Source organism: Rhipicephalus sanguineus, unplaced genomic scaffold, assembly GCF_013339695.2.
Source record: "Rhipicephalus sanguineus isolate Rsan-2018 unplaced genomic scaffold, BIME_Rsan_1.4 Seq788, whole genome shotgun sequence".
Classification (NCBI taxonomy): Eukaryota; Metazoa; Arthropoda; class Arachnida; order Ixodida; family Ixodidae; genus Rhipicephalus; species Rhipicephalus sanguineus.
In genome coordinates, this window is record NW_023615990.1 from 39,313 (window position 1) to 55,489 (window position 16,177).

At 46.6% G+C, this 16,177-nt stretch overlaps 1 long non-coding RNA gene across 1 annotated transcript; it reads right to left on the reverse strand.

The window, feature by feature from the left end:
• Window positions 1-1,937: 1,937 nt before the first annotated feature.
• Window positions 1,938-5,611, reverse strand: LOC119378342 (uncharacterized). The gene is made up of 3 exons (XR_007414748.1): window positions 5,468-5,611; window positions 5,184-5,368; window positions 1,938-2,091 (listed from the first exon to the last, which is right to left on the reverse strand). It is a non-coding gene; the product is annotated as an uncharacterized LOC119378342 (long non-coding RNA).
• Window positions 5,612-16,177: the final 10,566 nt, after the last annotated feature.

The window sequence follows — 16,177 nt, forward strand, 5'->3', positions numbered from 1 at the left end:
TAGCATACCGCTCTCCCATAGTACAGTACATAGCACTCTAAGTCGTTGAACAGTGCTCAAAGTGTGGAATGCCAGCTCAGCTTTTCAACATCGTATAGCATTGCACACAATCACGCGCAGTGGAAGCCACGACTTCATGTCCAGGCTAGCCATCGCGATGGTACAATGGTTACGGTGTTCGGCTGCTGACCCGAATGACGCGCGTTTTATCCCCGCTGCGGCGGTCGCATTTACTGCAGAGGCGAAAACGCTAGAAGCCCGCATACTTAGATATAGGGGCCCATCCCCAGGTGGTCAAAATTTTCGGAAAACTCCACTACGGCTTGACTCATAGTCATATCATTGTTTTGGCGCGGTAAACCCCGGAAATTATTAGATTATTATGTACAGGCTAAACATGTACTCTCGTTTTTCTCTTGTAGCGCATTCGAATGCAGAAGAGAGAGATAAACACTTTAGTGAAAGGCTAGAGATGTCTGCCTGTCTGAATGCAGAAGAGCTTCTGAAGAAAGTGCACAGGACAGGAAAGACGCTCACTTGCAACTGGCAACGTCTTTCCAATCCTCTGCACTCTCTTCTGAACAGCTTCTGCGCTCCCCTACGCAGGATGTTGAACCAGCTAGCCCAACAAGCCACTATTTGGACTCGTTTTTCTCGCATACCGCATCTCAAAAGCTTTTGACACTACCTGTGCACATTTTGAAAAGCTGTAGACAACTCAAAGAACATATACATCGTATAGTAACAATAAACTGCTTCGTCGTAGTCGAAAGTTACGCTATTGTATTTTGACAGCTTAACAAGACAAGTGGTCACCTGATCGTACGAAACACAGACGGTCTGCCCGTGAGCGCTCAAACACATCTAAAGTTTCATTCTGGCAGTGGATAAAGCAAAATGGGAGCCTCGCTTGAGGGCTGCTACAAGCTTCCATGAAGAGCTCAGTGCCAACGTACCCATTGAGGAATTATGTCCGTGTAACACGGGTGTTTGGAAGGTTTTCCAACCGATAGTCTATTGACTCAATGGTCAAGCACGAGGTGCTACACGGGACGTTTCGAAGGCCGTTGAGTCGGTAGTCTATCGAGCCAACGGAGCACCCGACAACTCTAACGAAACTTCGATAGTCATCGAACAACGGAAGCGGAAACAGCGCGAACGTGTCCTCTCGTTCGCAGTGTGCTCGTACTCACGATTTGAAAAAAGGAATATAACAAGTATGCTTTGAAGGCCGTATATTTGAGCGCTATGAATGCTTTATTAAAGCATTCATAGCGCTTGAAATGTGCGTACTGCAGACACTCTCGACAACAGCGACGTGCTTGTCTTCATCCTGCACGTCCGCCACAGTTTAGCTGCTGAACAGCTTTAATAGTAAATATGTATTCATAAACACGTATAAAAATATTATTGAGATGTTTAAGCACAAATAACACACATATTAGTGCTTCTAACTGGATTTGTATTGAACTTTCGGTGACATGAGAACGGAAATAAAGATCCGCAACGCCACACAATTTCTGCGAGAAACGCCCGAACCATTCCACGGCCGTTCAAAACTGCCACGTAGCAGCGTGACAACTACACTGCGTCGATGGAGCTGCGGCGTTTTGGATGGCCATCGACTCGACGGCCTTTCAAGAGTGCCCTTGTGACACAGGTGTTAGTCGCCGACGTTACAGCCTAAATTGAGCGACACTGCTGAAATTCCACGAAGAGAACTTAAACGAGACCGAGGTTTGGAGGAAGACGGGGTCTTGAAGTGGCGAGAAATTCTTGAACGGAGAACGCCGCTGAATCCGACGTTTCCACAGTAGGATTTGTCTTTTCGACGAAGCGTAGGACACAGCGACATTCTTTCTTCGTCAATTTATCATCGCGTCATGCCGAAAACAGGGCACATATGAGCACAAGAGAGCAAGAAAAAAAAAAAGACTTTTCTACGTGTACTTTTATTTTAGAACTTTTATACAATCGAATGACGCACAACACATGACTCGTGGTGGGAGGTGACAGGTCATTTCAAAAAAGAGCAGGCAATAATTTACAGAAGTTGCAGTGCAGAAGGTGCGTTGGCCCCAAGTTTTCTTTCTGTGAAGAGGACAGCCATAAATCAAGCACTGAAGCAACCGAAGCAAAGCCAATGAATTTAACAACAATGTGTACATGCAGATGATGCAATGCAGCTAGTTTTGAGCATCGCAATTTTATTAGATTCGCAGCGCACGTGAATACCGACGAACACTTTCAAGATTTCTGTATAAACACACATATACCTAAGTAGCCTAGGCAGAATTTTTTTTCGGGAGGCCGGGAGGGAGTTTAAGCACCCTTTATGCACGTTTGTATGTATGCGTGTAATATAAACATGCAACACTGAAAAATTTCGGATGGTCTGTAGCACCCCCAGTACCCCCCCCCCCCCCAGGGGCGTAGCTACAAATATTTTTCGGGGGGGGGGGGGGAGGTTCAACCATACTTTATGTATGTTCGTGAGTGCGTTTGTATGTGCGCATGTATATATACGCAAGCAAAACTGAAAAATTTCGGAGGGGGGGGGGTTGAAACCCCCAAGCCCCCCCTGGCTACGCCCCTGCCTCCCCCCGCCTGGCAACGCCAGTGACAGGTATAAAATTCGCCAATTTCTACAGCGAAAAAAAAGTCACAGAGACCAGTTTTAAAGGTTCTGCTGAGTGGGATACTTAGCGTTTCATTAATGTATGTAGAAGTGTGGATTGTAGGGTAGGATACGAAATACATTTTCTCCTTTCGGATTTCAAGGAAGGCCCATGTTAAATCAGTGAAGTAAGCAGCTGTAAAACAGTGAATAGGCATGTCCGTAATATATATTTGCAGTTTGGCATTAGGTGACTGAACAATGCACACAATGCTTTTTGTTATTTACCATATTAGACGTTTTAGATTGTGAATTTCAATGACCAGGGGCTTCTGTTCGGCATGTGCAGTGTTCCCGGCCGCTTTGTACTTGAGAACACTGCAGACGTCATTGCCTGCAGACCACAGCTATACGCGCGTATTTTCCCTTCTTTCTTTTTTAAATGCGAATGCATTTCTAAGTCGGGCTATGTGAGGCATCCGGCGTTGTCCGCGCGCCTCTGCGCTCTCACTCCCTCTCCCATAGCAACAGCTGCGGGCGCGCGCGCTCCTTCTCTCGCCGTTCGCTCTCTCGCTTCTCTCGCCGTCCTCCCTGCGCCACCGCCTCAATGCAGTGCGTTTGAAACGCGTTTGTAGCGTTTGCGCTACCTTGGCACAGCCTGAAAACAGCGCGTTCTAAACGCGTTTGTGCTGCATTGAAGGCGGTGGCAACATCCCTGAGGTGATTACGAACGCACGTAGGAAGCGTTTGTTGAAAGAGGCGCCCGAAAGGGAGACACTTGAGCGCGTCGATGTGTCCAGCTTTACGCCATTAAAATTACTACGCCCTGTACTCTCGGCGCAAGAAATGCATTCGCATTTCCTCACGATTTCCTTCGGGGAGGTGGGGGCATTTTTTCTTTTTCGAACAAGTTTGAGCGCAGGAAGGACTGCCCATCAACCGTTGGCGTCTGTGCTGCAGTCTCAGAAGAACAAATAAGCCTGATTACCTGACGGTTAAGAGCACTCTAAAAGCGCCCACATAGCAAGGTATAGCCCTTAAATTGCGAAGTTACTTGGTTTGACGTCATGAAACTGCAGTATGTTCTAGACGAACAGTAAAGTTGAAGTTGAAACTGCCCAGAGGGTTATGCAGGAATGTTTTGGCGCACGACTCCGAAGCGCTGCCGTCGCTGTCGGGAGTCGAACACGAGACCTCTGGCTCAGCAACGTAATGTTAATTACACTGAGCCACCGCGGCGGGGCAAAAGTCTACGTACGTCGTCGGTTTGCGTTGCTATTCGTCCGCAGACAATGCTATGTACTTCACGAGAATCGCGCCGAAAGGACAGAGCAAACACCTGACAATGTGACGTCATTGTCGCAGCTGCAGCGGCTGAGAAAAATGCGCTAGTGAAATTGGAAGGGCATACACAATACTGCGAGAAAAAGGAACGAGGGTAAAATGTGCAGTCAATGGCAAGAAATGAAGAATATGTAAGTGAAAGCCAATGATGTAATGGACATGTAGTGCTGTTGGGAAATAAAAGGAAAACAGTATGAGGGCTCCGAACAGAAATATGTCCCAGCAAGCTGTAGGCATCCCAAACTGCGCTAAAGCAGATACACGTTTTTGGTTGTTTCCCATTTAAAGAATGCGCATGTGAAATCACTGAACAAACGCCGTGATTTGAAACAATGAACTTTCCTGGAGGACATTTTTTCTAGCGCGATGTGGTACGTCTTCAATGGTACAAGAATATTTCTTTACGGTGCGAAGCATGACAAATAGGCGTACAAGAAGACAAAGCCTCCAAGCGACGTTCACACCTGTGCTACAATGGGAAGCGTCAGGAAGAAGCCGTTAGGATGGTGCAGTCAAGGCGACTTGTATTCCTCCTGTGGAGGACAGGTCCCCGAATCGGAACGTTGCATTTTGCCTGACTTCCGCCGTTTCTTCATTATTCATTCAATATAATAAACCAATACTTTACCTACTGTTAGATGTGTAAACTGCTTATTTATAAAATGTCTATTACGCTAGCACACTAATTTGGTACATGCTTAAACTTATGTGTTGAATAATTTTATACAAATCGTTTATTAGTTTTTGGACACTTTTCTGCGCATAATGTCTGGTTGAGACTGGTCATCGCAGTGCTGATTTTTTTTTTTTATTTCTTACTGACATATACTTCACATCCTGCAAATATTGCGGTAAGCCTTACAGAAAGCAGCCTAGTACGGTACTGCTCAACAAACTTGACCTCAGATACAAGCCTTTTTGCCGAAGCGAACAATTCAGATGGACAGTGATTGACTGTTAGAGGTCTCTTGCGATTGAGAAAATAGTGCCCTCCACTGACTGAGCGACAATTTTAGTGAGTGAAGAAGGAAGTGAGTGAGTGAGTGAGTGAGTGAGTGAGTGAGTGAGTGAGTGAGTGAGTGAGTGAGTGAGTGAGTGAGTGAGTGAGTGAGTGAGTGAGTGAGTGAGTGAGTGAGTGAGTGAGTGAGTGAGTGAGTGAGTGAGTGAGTGAGTGAGTGAGTGAGTGCGAGCGAGCGAGCGAGCGAGCGAGCATTGTTCTCACCTATGAGTCAAAATCCGTCGCTTATCCCTTCAATCCGTATCCGTGTCCGAAGCCCAGTCCTCCGTATCCGAGTCCTCCCCCGTAGCCATGTCCACCATATCCTCCGTGGCCGAGGCCGACGACCAGCCCGTATCCACCGTGTCCCAAGCCACCTCCGTAGCCGCCACCATAGCCTCCCCCGTAGCCTCCACCGTAGCCGCCGTATCCGCCACCATAGCCACCGCCGAAGTGCGGTGCCGCCTTTTGGTTGTCAAATTGGTACGTGACGGCCGAAGAGAAGCCACCACCGTGTCCCAATCCGTAGCCACCGCCGTAGCCACCGCCGTGGCCCAATCCGTAGCCACCACCGTAGCCTCCGTATCCACCGAGATATCCGGCCGATGCAAGGGTCGCCAGAACGGCTACAACAGCTGTTACGATCTGTCGAAACAGATTTGTCACTGTTAGCCAGTATCGCTCTTAATGCGGGAATTTATCTAGATCAGGAAGCAAAGTACAGCCATTGACATACTCTACGCTATCATTTTTTCTACCCCTTCTCTGTAAGCACAACCAACCACAATTTAGTACGCAAACATCACTTGGCTTAACACTGAGGACAACACAAAAGAGAGCTATTTGGTACGTATTCAGTTCAGAAAATAGATTGGTATGTGCTGTCAGGGACAAAGGCGCCATGAAACATCCACCATCGATCCATCAAAAAGTTTTTTTACGCCGCGTTTGTGTTCTCGCTTTAGCTCCAGTTGTGTCCGTGACCGCACACCTATTTATGATGATGATGATGATGATACAATGAAACCTCGGTGATACGAATCTCATGGGTACCACCAAAAACATTCGTATCATCCGAAATTCGTATCACCAGAAAGCATAGAAAATTAGCGTGTAAAGCTGGCGTACATTTTCATTTATTGTTTTTCAGGGCCGCAGCAACGTCAGAAAGAACCCTGAATGATTGTCAGTTAAGTTTTTAGATGTTAGCAATCATACCAGCACTCGTAAATATACGGCCCCTACGCGTGTATTTAATTAATGAACCAGGTGCGTTGTGACCCGCGACAGCAGTAGCCCCTTCAAAATTTTAGTATGCGTTTTTGCATGACAGGGCAGTACTGCAGCGAAAGTAACAAAAGAAGCGCTTTGACGCGATGGACCAAGGCCAAAAAATTACAGAACCACGGTCCTGTGTTACGATTTTGTTATCGCGGAGGTTATAGGGATGTTTTTGGGTGATTTACGGCCGTGCCCGCACAAGTGCGACCTCAGCGGTCGCGCATATATGTTGACGTTGTGAGGCCTGACTCCTTCGCCAAGACCGTCCTCGCCTTCTTTCGGTCCTCGTCCACCTTTCATAGGATGTCTGATGCACGAGGCAGGCACGTGTAAACACAGTACAACGACAGCAGCCCGCGTCGACGCGTTAGAAAAACAAATTATGGCGCCAATGTCCCCTGTAATCCAAACGCGAAGACACACGGAGGCACATAAGAGCCTCAAAGATTCGCGCACACAATCTCGGAGGCCGTGACGCGTCTCTGAAGGTTTATTCTGACTGTAAGAAACGTTTTATTGCGATAGCAATTATATGGACAGTCTCGGCTGGTTTTTGCCGTCGCAGTCGCTGCCGTCATGCTGCGTATATGTATAAGTATGTACATATTGCCACGCCCACTTGTTCTTTTATTTTGATGTATTCGGGTTTGACCAGCAAGGACGGTTACCAACGCTCGACGCTGTCCGCGAAGCAGTGTTCGAGAAACTTCGCGATTGTAGTAGATCGTTTTGTTAAGATTGCGCGCCGCACGCGAATGTTCTAGCTTTGTCGAGAGATAACGCCGCCACCAGCGATATCGCTGGAAGTTCGATAGCGCCTGTATAAAAGCCGACGAGCTTGACCGCTTGTCAGTTGATCGACGGTCGACGCTCTGTGCGCCGCTATCAGTGCATACAGTGTGTATTGCTGTAAAATACCTTTCCGTTTCTCGGCCACAAGTTCGGCCAAATAGAATTTCATCTCGGACACGTCGCCTGCGGTCTTCGTCCACGTCACGACCCCGTGACAATATACATCAATATCCCAAAGAAAAATAAATCAGAAAAATGCTTCTGAAGCGCAGAATCGAACCAGCAAGCTCTCACGGCGCAGCGCGGTGCGCTAAGCACTACTCCACAAAGCGCACATCCCTCAGGTAGCTAACGGCGAGCGTTATATACACACCCTTTACCGTTTGCAGTCCTCCGAGACGGCAGGCGCTTATAAGCGTTTCTTCATTACCAACGAGATCGTGCTAGGAGCGCGACGGGCGCACTTAAAGGTGTCGGCCAGCTCTCTCGCTTCTTCTAATATTTGCGCAGGGAGAACCTTGCCCTTCCACTGTCTGCTCGCGCGGGCGCTCGAACAAGCTGCCGCAGTGTTCATGATTCCCAGCAGATGGAGCTACGTGGTAGTGAGTACCGCAAAGGTACGCTGCACGCGGGCAACATTGGGTGGCGGCGGCCATTTCCCTTCCAGACCGTTCGGCGCGTTGGTAGCGTGTGTTGAGAAGTGACCGATCTTTGCGCCTCAATTCCGCGTTACGCTCGGCGTAACTGCAATATGTGTGTGTGTTTCTTCAACAGGATATCAGAAGTGATTTTGAGTCATCGACAGTTATGAATTGACTGCGTGGTAAGCGGTGTAACTAATGAAACGTGCGGCGAATGTTGCCATGCGCTCGCGAACCCTCTTCGTGGCTTCATCGCCGGGTGTGTTCCGGCCGGGTGTGTTCGCTAGGTCCGGAGCTGTACAGACAGTTGCATTAGCGTGATGACTTCGTGCGAGATGTCATTTACTTCGACACTTGGTGAATCTTGACTGTTCGTGCTAGCTTTGCAGTCGGGGTTCAGGTTCACTTCATAGCGCACTCGAGAACATTATCGAACAAGATCGAGAACATTCTACAGTGCGTCCTTCGACTGATCACTCACGCATGCCTTGCTTACGCCCCATGCTTGCTTGCTTGCTGTTTAGCTGGGTGTTATGTGTAATAGAAGTGGTGTGTGTACGGTAAGTGGAAGTTGTGCATGAAGTATTTATGTCTCGGTTCGGAACACCAGCAACCGAACGCACGGGCAAATTGGCGTGCGGTAGGTAAGGTGCATCTTATTTTATGAATACGTTGCATTTCCTAGCAGATACGTAGAAAATAGGCCATCAAAAATGATTGACATCACTACTTAATTGTTTCATTTCCTATTTTTTGTCTCCTTAATATTGTCAACGTTGCAGTGCGTTTGCAAATATTTTGCTGTGTTCCGACAAACATTTTTTTTTTTTTGGTTCGCGTTGCCAGCGCATAAACAGCTGGGGTTCCGTTTCTGCACTGCTTTTAGTTTCAACTTCTTTTTTTTCATAATGCATCCTTATTAAAACTTCCTCGGCAGAGTGCTCTATGTTATTTTGATCAGAAAGAGCACATCCCGAAAATTTTTAACACACTTGCTACTGCAACACACACACACACACATATATATATATATATATATATATATATATATAGACCTAGGGCTCGCATGAAATCGATTCCCTCAACGCGTGAAATAAGCCGGGCTTTTTTTTTTTTTTTTTTTTTGCTGTGACCTGTTCTCACCCACTAAACAGCATTTTAAGGGTACGCTCGGCGCAATGCAGCATTAGAAACATTATTTTGCCAAAAAAACATGCTTAATAACATTGCCTTATACCAAGCTTATCAACAGAGTTCCACGCATGAGCAGGATTTGGGGACATTAGGGGACATATGCACGTACCGCCATCTCTCGTCCGTGACTTTGGTGGCCTGCCGTGATTGAATGGGAAATAGGCGAAAAAAAATCTATCTGACGAAAAAAGTTAGTTGTGAAAAACGACTCTTGGTTCTATAATGTAGAGACTTATTTGAACATACTGTTAAAATTACAGTGTCGCACCACAAACCGCGTGGCTTCCCGGAGTGTTTAAAATTTTACAATGGGGCCCCATGTGTTTCTAATGGGTGGTGTTCAATTGTCCTGAGAAGCCACACGCTTTGTAGTGCAATACTGCAACTTTACCAAAACGTTCCAGTAGATCTCTACTTTATAGAACCCCAAGTCGTTTTCGATTGCTTGCCTTTTTCAAGAGATATGATTTTTTTTTCGCCCATTTTCCATTCAGTTATGGCAGGACACCATTGCTACCGCCAAGAGATGGCGCCGCGCACGAATGAGATCAAATCCTGGGAATGCTTCTGTTTTGCGCAATGGCAAATGATCATGCCACAAGTCCCTTCAAGATATACCAGTAAATAGTTATTATTTTAATAAATCTTTGATTTCGCTCTCGTGCCTGACACGCTTATAACTCGAAATGCATGCACAATCTTCCAACAGATAGAGATATAAACAGCCGAGCAAATAGAAAGGTATGTAGTTTTCAATATCGCGAATTCATTTCGCGGCCAACTAGGCAGCCACGTAGAACGACGCTCTTTGACGTTAATGTTTCCCACATCGAATGCAGAAATATAGGACATTCCCGGAGTAGCTCTAGCTCACCAGCAACGTTCGGTTGCTGGTGAGCTACTGTCTGGCGAATCTTCATGGTGAGTTTAAAAAAGCAACGAAGTACTTCTAGGGACCGCGGTACTGTTAAATGTCCGGCCACGCTCTGCATTCAACGCGCCTGCACCCAATGTGCTTGGAAGGGATATGGCGGCGAGAGGTCACGTGATGCGAGTAAGCCAATCGCGTCGGCGGCGGCGCGCGGAAAACAGATGCGATACTCTGGAATTTTTTCTAGTGATTCTAGCTCTCACCGCGCGTCGCGTACGTGTAGCTAAAAGCGTTTCAGATGTCGTGCACGTAACGTACTACGTGTACTTTTCACGTTTGCGTATGAGAAGTCCCTACGCATGTGAAATTAAAACTGTCTAGTAGCTGCCGGGTAGTGATGGACGCACGGTAGTTGCAGCGCGTCCATCACGCGCTGCTTCTCTTGCTATAGCATTCATTGCTTCACCCTTGCGGCGAAACTGAGACTTTTTTTTTCTTACAACGTGATTCGGACGATTTGGCGGTGCGGCGCGCATGCCCCCGTGCGCGTTTGCGTTCCCGCGCTCGCACGTGCTTGGCGCGTCTTCCGCGACAGCGCGGACAGCACCTCTTCGTACCTCTGCGGTAGCGTACGTTCGTATCAAACGTCGCTGGGTGAAAATCGGTTCGCATCAACCGTACTCCATTACACTGCAGGCCAGTGGGCCTTGGCTGGGACCAACAAAAAATTCGTATCACCCCGAAATTTGTATGAGCTGTGATCGTATCACCAAGGTTTCGCTGTATATGGCGGTTAGTGGCAGAAGGGTTAGGGATGTCCAAAGAGCGCCAGGACATGATATAGTGCGCGATGAATGACAGTGTAAGGTAGCCGTAGAAGAGTCTTAAAATCCTGTGCATTAAATTGGCGTAAAATAATATGATAATTAAAAAATGAAAGTGACGTGAAATGTATGAAATTGATTAAACACTGTGCCATACATGGAATATACTAAAAGGATGACGCAATACTAGGCACAATTTACTAACTATTCGCTACTTTTAATACTCGTTACGAGGCGTTAAAATATAAACAAGGGAAATCCTTCGAACGGTTTTACCACCTGGCTTCGCTAACTAGATAACGCTAAGAAATGCCGTAACAACGTCGTGAAGAACACTGCTCTCGATTACACCTCCCTAATGGCTCCCTAAAGACCACCGCACTTACGGTGTCTTGCATTCTTGACCATTGTGTACGTAAGGGCAACGCGAGGATGGTGGCTCAGGCTAATGAGTTGCCGCCGAGCCGAGCTCGAGACGCTTCGTGTGCACGCTAGCCATTATAAACAACGAAAGGGTCGCGATGAAAGCAAACGTTGATATAGAGCGACCAACCTTTCGCCTCCTATATCGATCCGAACTCTCGAATCTACGACCTCCGCTATGCGAAACTTAGTGCGGCGTTTTCCTGCGCTTTCTGCTTCATTGACTCTTGTGTACGCCTTACAAAGCACGAACTATGGGTCCTTAATTGCTCCTCGCTCTCCATTAGTTGCAGTCCAGTGCCTCTTTTCTTCACAGGTGGCGCGAAGCGCTTTTTTAATGGCCTTCGATCGCGGGTACAAGGGGGTTATTAGAATTGATGGAAGGCTGGGTACTCAATGGAAATGGCTCGGTGCGTGTTTGCACGCGAGCAAACCCTCTCGCGATGCGTAGAATATCGCCGTGTTCGGCGTCGAACAATCCGAGGAAGCGCCGATCATTCGGTGAATCCTTAATAACGTCACATTCGAGTAATTCTCCGTGAAAAAAAGAAAAATCGTTGAACGCGCATTCCTGCGATCAGTACATGTCCCAAGCTACGGTCGCCTCGTCTCGCGTTTCGGTTTTTATCCTATGCGATGTGAATCACGTGCGTACGAAAACTGCGAAATTGTTGTTGCTTTGGCATTGACTGATTGTAAGAAGAAAATGCATTTATTGAAAGACTCTGCGCTAGAACTGAGAGTGAAGAACAGTGTGTTGAAAGACGGGACAACTATCTGTGAACGCCTGCTGTACGTTTTGTCCCAAAACTTACGCGCATGACTATTGAACTGTCACGCATGAAGCAAAAAAAAAAAAAGGCATTATTCAAGCATATTAGCGCTGAAGTTATTCTCTCATACACGTACACTACGGAAACAAAAATCGGAAAGATGGCAGAATGAGAGCAATTATAACGCTGTCAGAGCCTCCCTGAAAAGTTGAGGCTCGCGAAAGCCACCATACTGATCACGCAATATAAAGGAGAGAAAAGTTACATACAACAAGTGTGTGATATTACGGATAATGTTACTGAAAGCGGCGCGAGCAACGCCGACAGAACACTTTTACGCATATTGTGTGCACGCAAAGAGCTCAGTCAAATTCTATTGGGGTTGCGTTGGCTTGCTATAAAAATAATTTTCAACCTAGCAAGGGTCAGCGTACGCTTGTGCGAGCTGGCAATACGAATAATCCTCGCCAAATATTGTGGACTTTCCATCGCCTACTGGCATCGAGCTACAACGGCAATCAAGTTATACCAAGAGCGCCTGTTAAACAGCATCCAACCTTTCCGTTATATAACAGACTCGAGGTCGGTATTCGTGCAGGACTAATTGAACGAACCTTACTTTCAGCGTACCCACACCGTGGAAACGGTAACTTGGGTCTTTACTGCGCATTAGAAACTAAATGATGTCCTTCATCAATGTATTGATGAAAAATGAGCATTATTATTATTATTATTATTATTATTATTATATTATTATTATTATTATTATTATTATTATTATTATTATTATTATTATTATATTATTATTATTATTATTATTATTAAACTGCAGGGCTCTCACGTTAAAACTGCGATTTGATTACGAGGCATGCCGTATGAGTGACAGCTTCATGCTTGAATATGGCCAGATTGAGTCCGTTAATACGCCCCTAAATCTAAGTACATGATCTTTTTTTCTTGCATTTCACCGTCAGTCATATGCACGCGCCCTAGCAGTGATTGAACCCTCATACTCGAGTTCAACAATGCGTTACGCCTTAGTTTAGCGTCGCGTTTATAGGTTACTCTAGCCGTCTCCAGTTTGTTCCTGATATCGATTATTCTAATTTCATTTCGTCAAACTTGAAAAAGCCCAATTGGAGTGATTGGGCATATACCTAACATATGATTGGGCCTGATAAATTTTCAACCTTTTCGCTTCCTCTGATTCGGCTGTATGTTCTACTAGGAAATCTTTTACCCTCTGAGAGTGTCACACCATTCGTTAATACGAACGCCACTGATGTGAACTGAACCAGCGACATACTGCTTTGCGCCACGACCCGAATGACATAGTTTGTGACATAGACTGTTAAAACCGAAACGCTTGGTCTCCCTAAACTTACGGGAAGATATTGAAATCGTGGTCAACACAGTGAAGAACTCGGCGGAAGCTTCTTTGGTAAGGTAGCATGCAGCAAGTGAAAATTGCGGTCACCGTTTCGGTCAAAATGAATTAGTCGGCGTTTCGGAACCTGTAGGAGTTCCTTGCTCATAAACTGTGGGCAAATGTAAACAAGGAACCCATGCGGGTTCCGAAGCGTCAACTAATCCTTCCTGACTTGCTAACAGTCATAGCTAAGCGGATCCTTCTTGACTTTCAACGAATCACGACAAAGCGATTAGCGAATCATTGGCCAATCGTTGATGACGTCCGCATAACAAATCCTACTGTGTTTTGTTTACACTTGTGAATGCAGTACAATCAAAACAGCAGATATCGAACTCACGTATAACGAATTATTGTGTATATCGAACGGTTGTAAAATTCCAATGCGTATATGGTCGACACAAAAAATATTTTATACGTCGAATTACCAATACATAGAAATTTTTTTTATTCCTTTCAGATTCGACATATCCGGGTTCGACTGTATAGCCGATCGATGGGGGGGGGGGTCTATAAACCAAACCGACGTTACTCACCACAGTCCTCATTTCGAGCCTCTTAAATGCACACCAAACTGCACCACCGCACTGGGAACACGAAATCCACAACGAGATGCGAAGCTGTAGCGTTGCCGGTATGTACTCGCGTCTGGCCACTGACCGAAAACACGGGAAGGACCTTTTATACCGAATCGGCTTCGCAGCCAAATTCGAGAGCAACAAAGGAAAATGGGGGAGAGAGAAGATTAAGGCAAGAAGGATAGAAATAAATAAAGAAAGAGAAGAAACGAGAGGTGATACAGTCGTGGCTGCGTTAACCTCCCCCCCCCCCCCCCCCCCCCACACGCCCCAGCGTCGACAAAAAGGCGCAGCGATTATAGAGTAATGACTTGGGAACTGGGCAGATTCGTGCAAGGCGCGCTCCGGTGCCGAAAAAAAACAGACAGAAACAGACGGGCGGCAACAAAGGAAGAAGACAATATGGCACCGTGCGCTTATATGCAAAGCGTGCAAGCCAACCAGAGCGAGAGAGAAAGAGAGAATTGTTAAGAAGGAGAGGGGAGTTGGTGGAGGGGAAGGGAAGGGTCAGGCTCCTCTTTCGGGTAAGTAGGCACGCAGCCGAGCTGGAAAGGAGCGCGGTTTTGAAGAGCAGATGAAAGAGAGGAGGGAGAGAGAGAGATAGGCGAGTAGAATAGGAAGAGACGTAGCTGCACGTGGAAGGGTGTGAGAGAATAAAGAAAAATGGCGCCGTCCAGAGCGATTCTGATATCGCAGCCCGCTTTGTGTTTCGCGGTAATTTTCGCGATGGAACTTAGTGCGGTGCCGACAGTTCGCGGAAGAATTGTTTCTTCGGGAAGGCTTTAGGGGTGAGAGCGAACGCGTAGTGGAATAAGTTGAATGCGTAGCGGTTTACGCTGGCCTGCAAAAGTGAATGGGAGATACGAGATCAGATAAATCGCGGAGCTAGAGCGGGTGGCTACGCGCGAGTTGACGCTTGCGTACCTAAAAGAAAAAAGAAGAAAAAGAAGGAATGATATGCAGCGCTGATACGACATTTTGTATAGAGTGAATAGCAGTCAGGCGATTCTATATTTAGAAACAAGCACAGCAGAAGACACTTTATATGATTTATACATTGCACGGAAAGCTTTCTTTCGGGAAGCGAAACAATGTGAGGGAGCCCTATTTAATGGCCCCTGCAGGGTGGTGGTATTCAATTCTGGAGTTTAACTTGCCAAAACCGCGATATGATTACAAGGCATGCCGCTGCGGTGGCTTCTGGGTTAGTTTTGACCACCTATAGTGTTCTTTAACGTGCACCTAAATCTAAGTAAATGGGTCTCTCTGCGTTTGACTCCCATGAAAATGTGGAGTCGAACCCGCGTCCTCGAGCTCAGCAAGGCAAACACTTTAGCCGCTAAGCGACCACGGTCAGTGCAGGACGGTAGTGTGGCCCACAGCTCTTTAAATAAAGGCCGGTACCTATCCGTTGAAATGCATCATTTATCTATAATTTGAATTACGTTGTTTCCTTTTTCGTACCAAGACCACGATATGACAGGACGCGTGTTGCACAGGGGAACGTCCGAGTCATTTTTAACACCTGATGTTCGTTTAAGCACTCGTAAATGCATGTATACAGGGGTTTCTGCATTTTGCATCAGCATGCGGCCACCACGACTGGAATGAAATTTGTCGCATAGAATGAAGCAGCTCAATGTCATACACACTCAGCTACCGTGGTGCGTCATATATCCTGACCTGAATCATCTCCCTGAAACATAACTGAATCATGCACCTGAATCTGGTAAAAATACAGCGCCCAAACCATGAATTCAGGTATTCCACGTGCTGTTGTGGTACTTTTGTTGATGACTGACTGACTAGAAGGAGTACAACTTTATTCACAAGGGTTGGGATAAGGGGTCGTGAGCTCGATGGGTGGGGCCCCAAGTCCAAAGCTCCACTGGCCACTGCTGCCTGCCTGACGTGACCCAGGAGGGCAAGCTGCACCTCCGGGTCAGAGCTGGCGAGCTGGGCCTCCCATTGCTCGAAAGTATTAGTTAAATTATACTGGCCTAAAAAGGCATCTAAATTTGTTGGTCGATTTAGGCATCCCCACGAAATGTGATATAGAGACGGCGAGCCGCCACACCACGGGCAGGCATGCCCATACAGCGTTGGGAAAATTTTGTTCAATCTTTGTAGGTTGGGAAAGACCCCTGTTTGAATCCTGAGGTCAATCGCGTCCTGCCCTTCTAATGATTTGTGGGGGGCATGTGCGCCACATGATGAATGCCACTGCAATCACGGACCACCCAAAATGTGCTTCTTATGGACAAATCATCTTTAGAGACAGAATTTAAGCACTGTCGTATTATCCTTTCCTTTTTCTCTTCCTTTTCTCTCCTTTATTTTTCCTGTTTTTGTAACACTCCTTTTATATTATATTTTGCTCCCCTTACTCCCTTTTCCCAGCACGTGCTAGCCA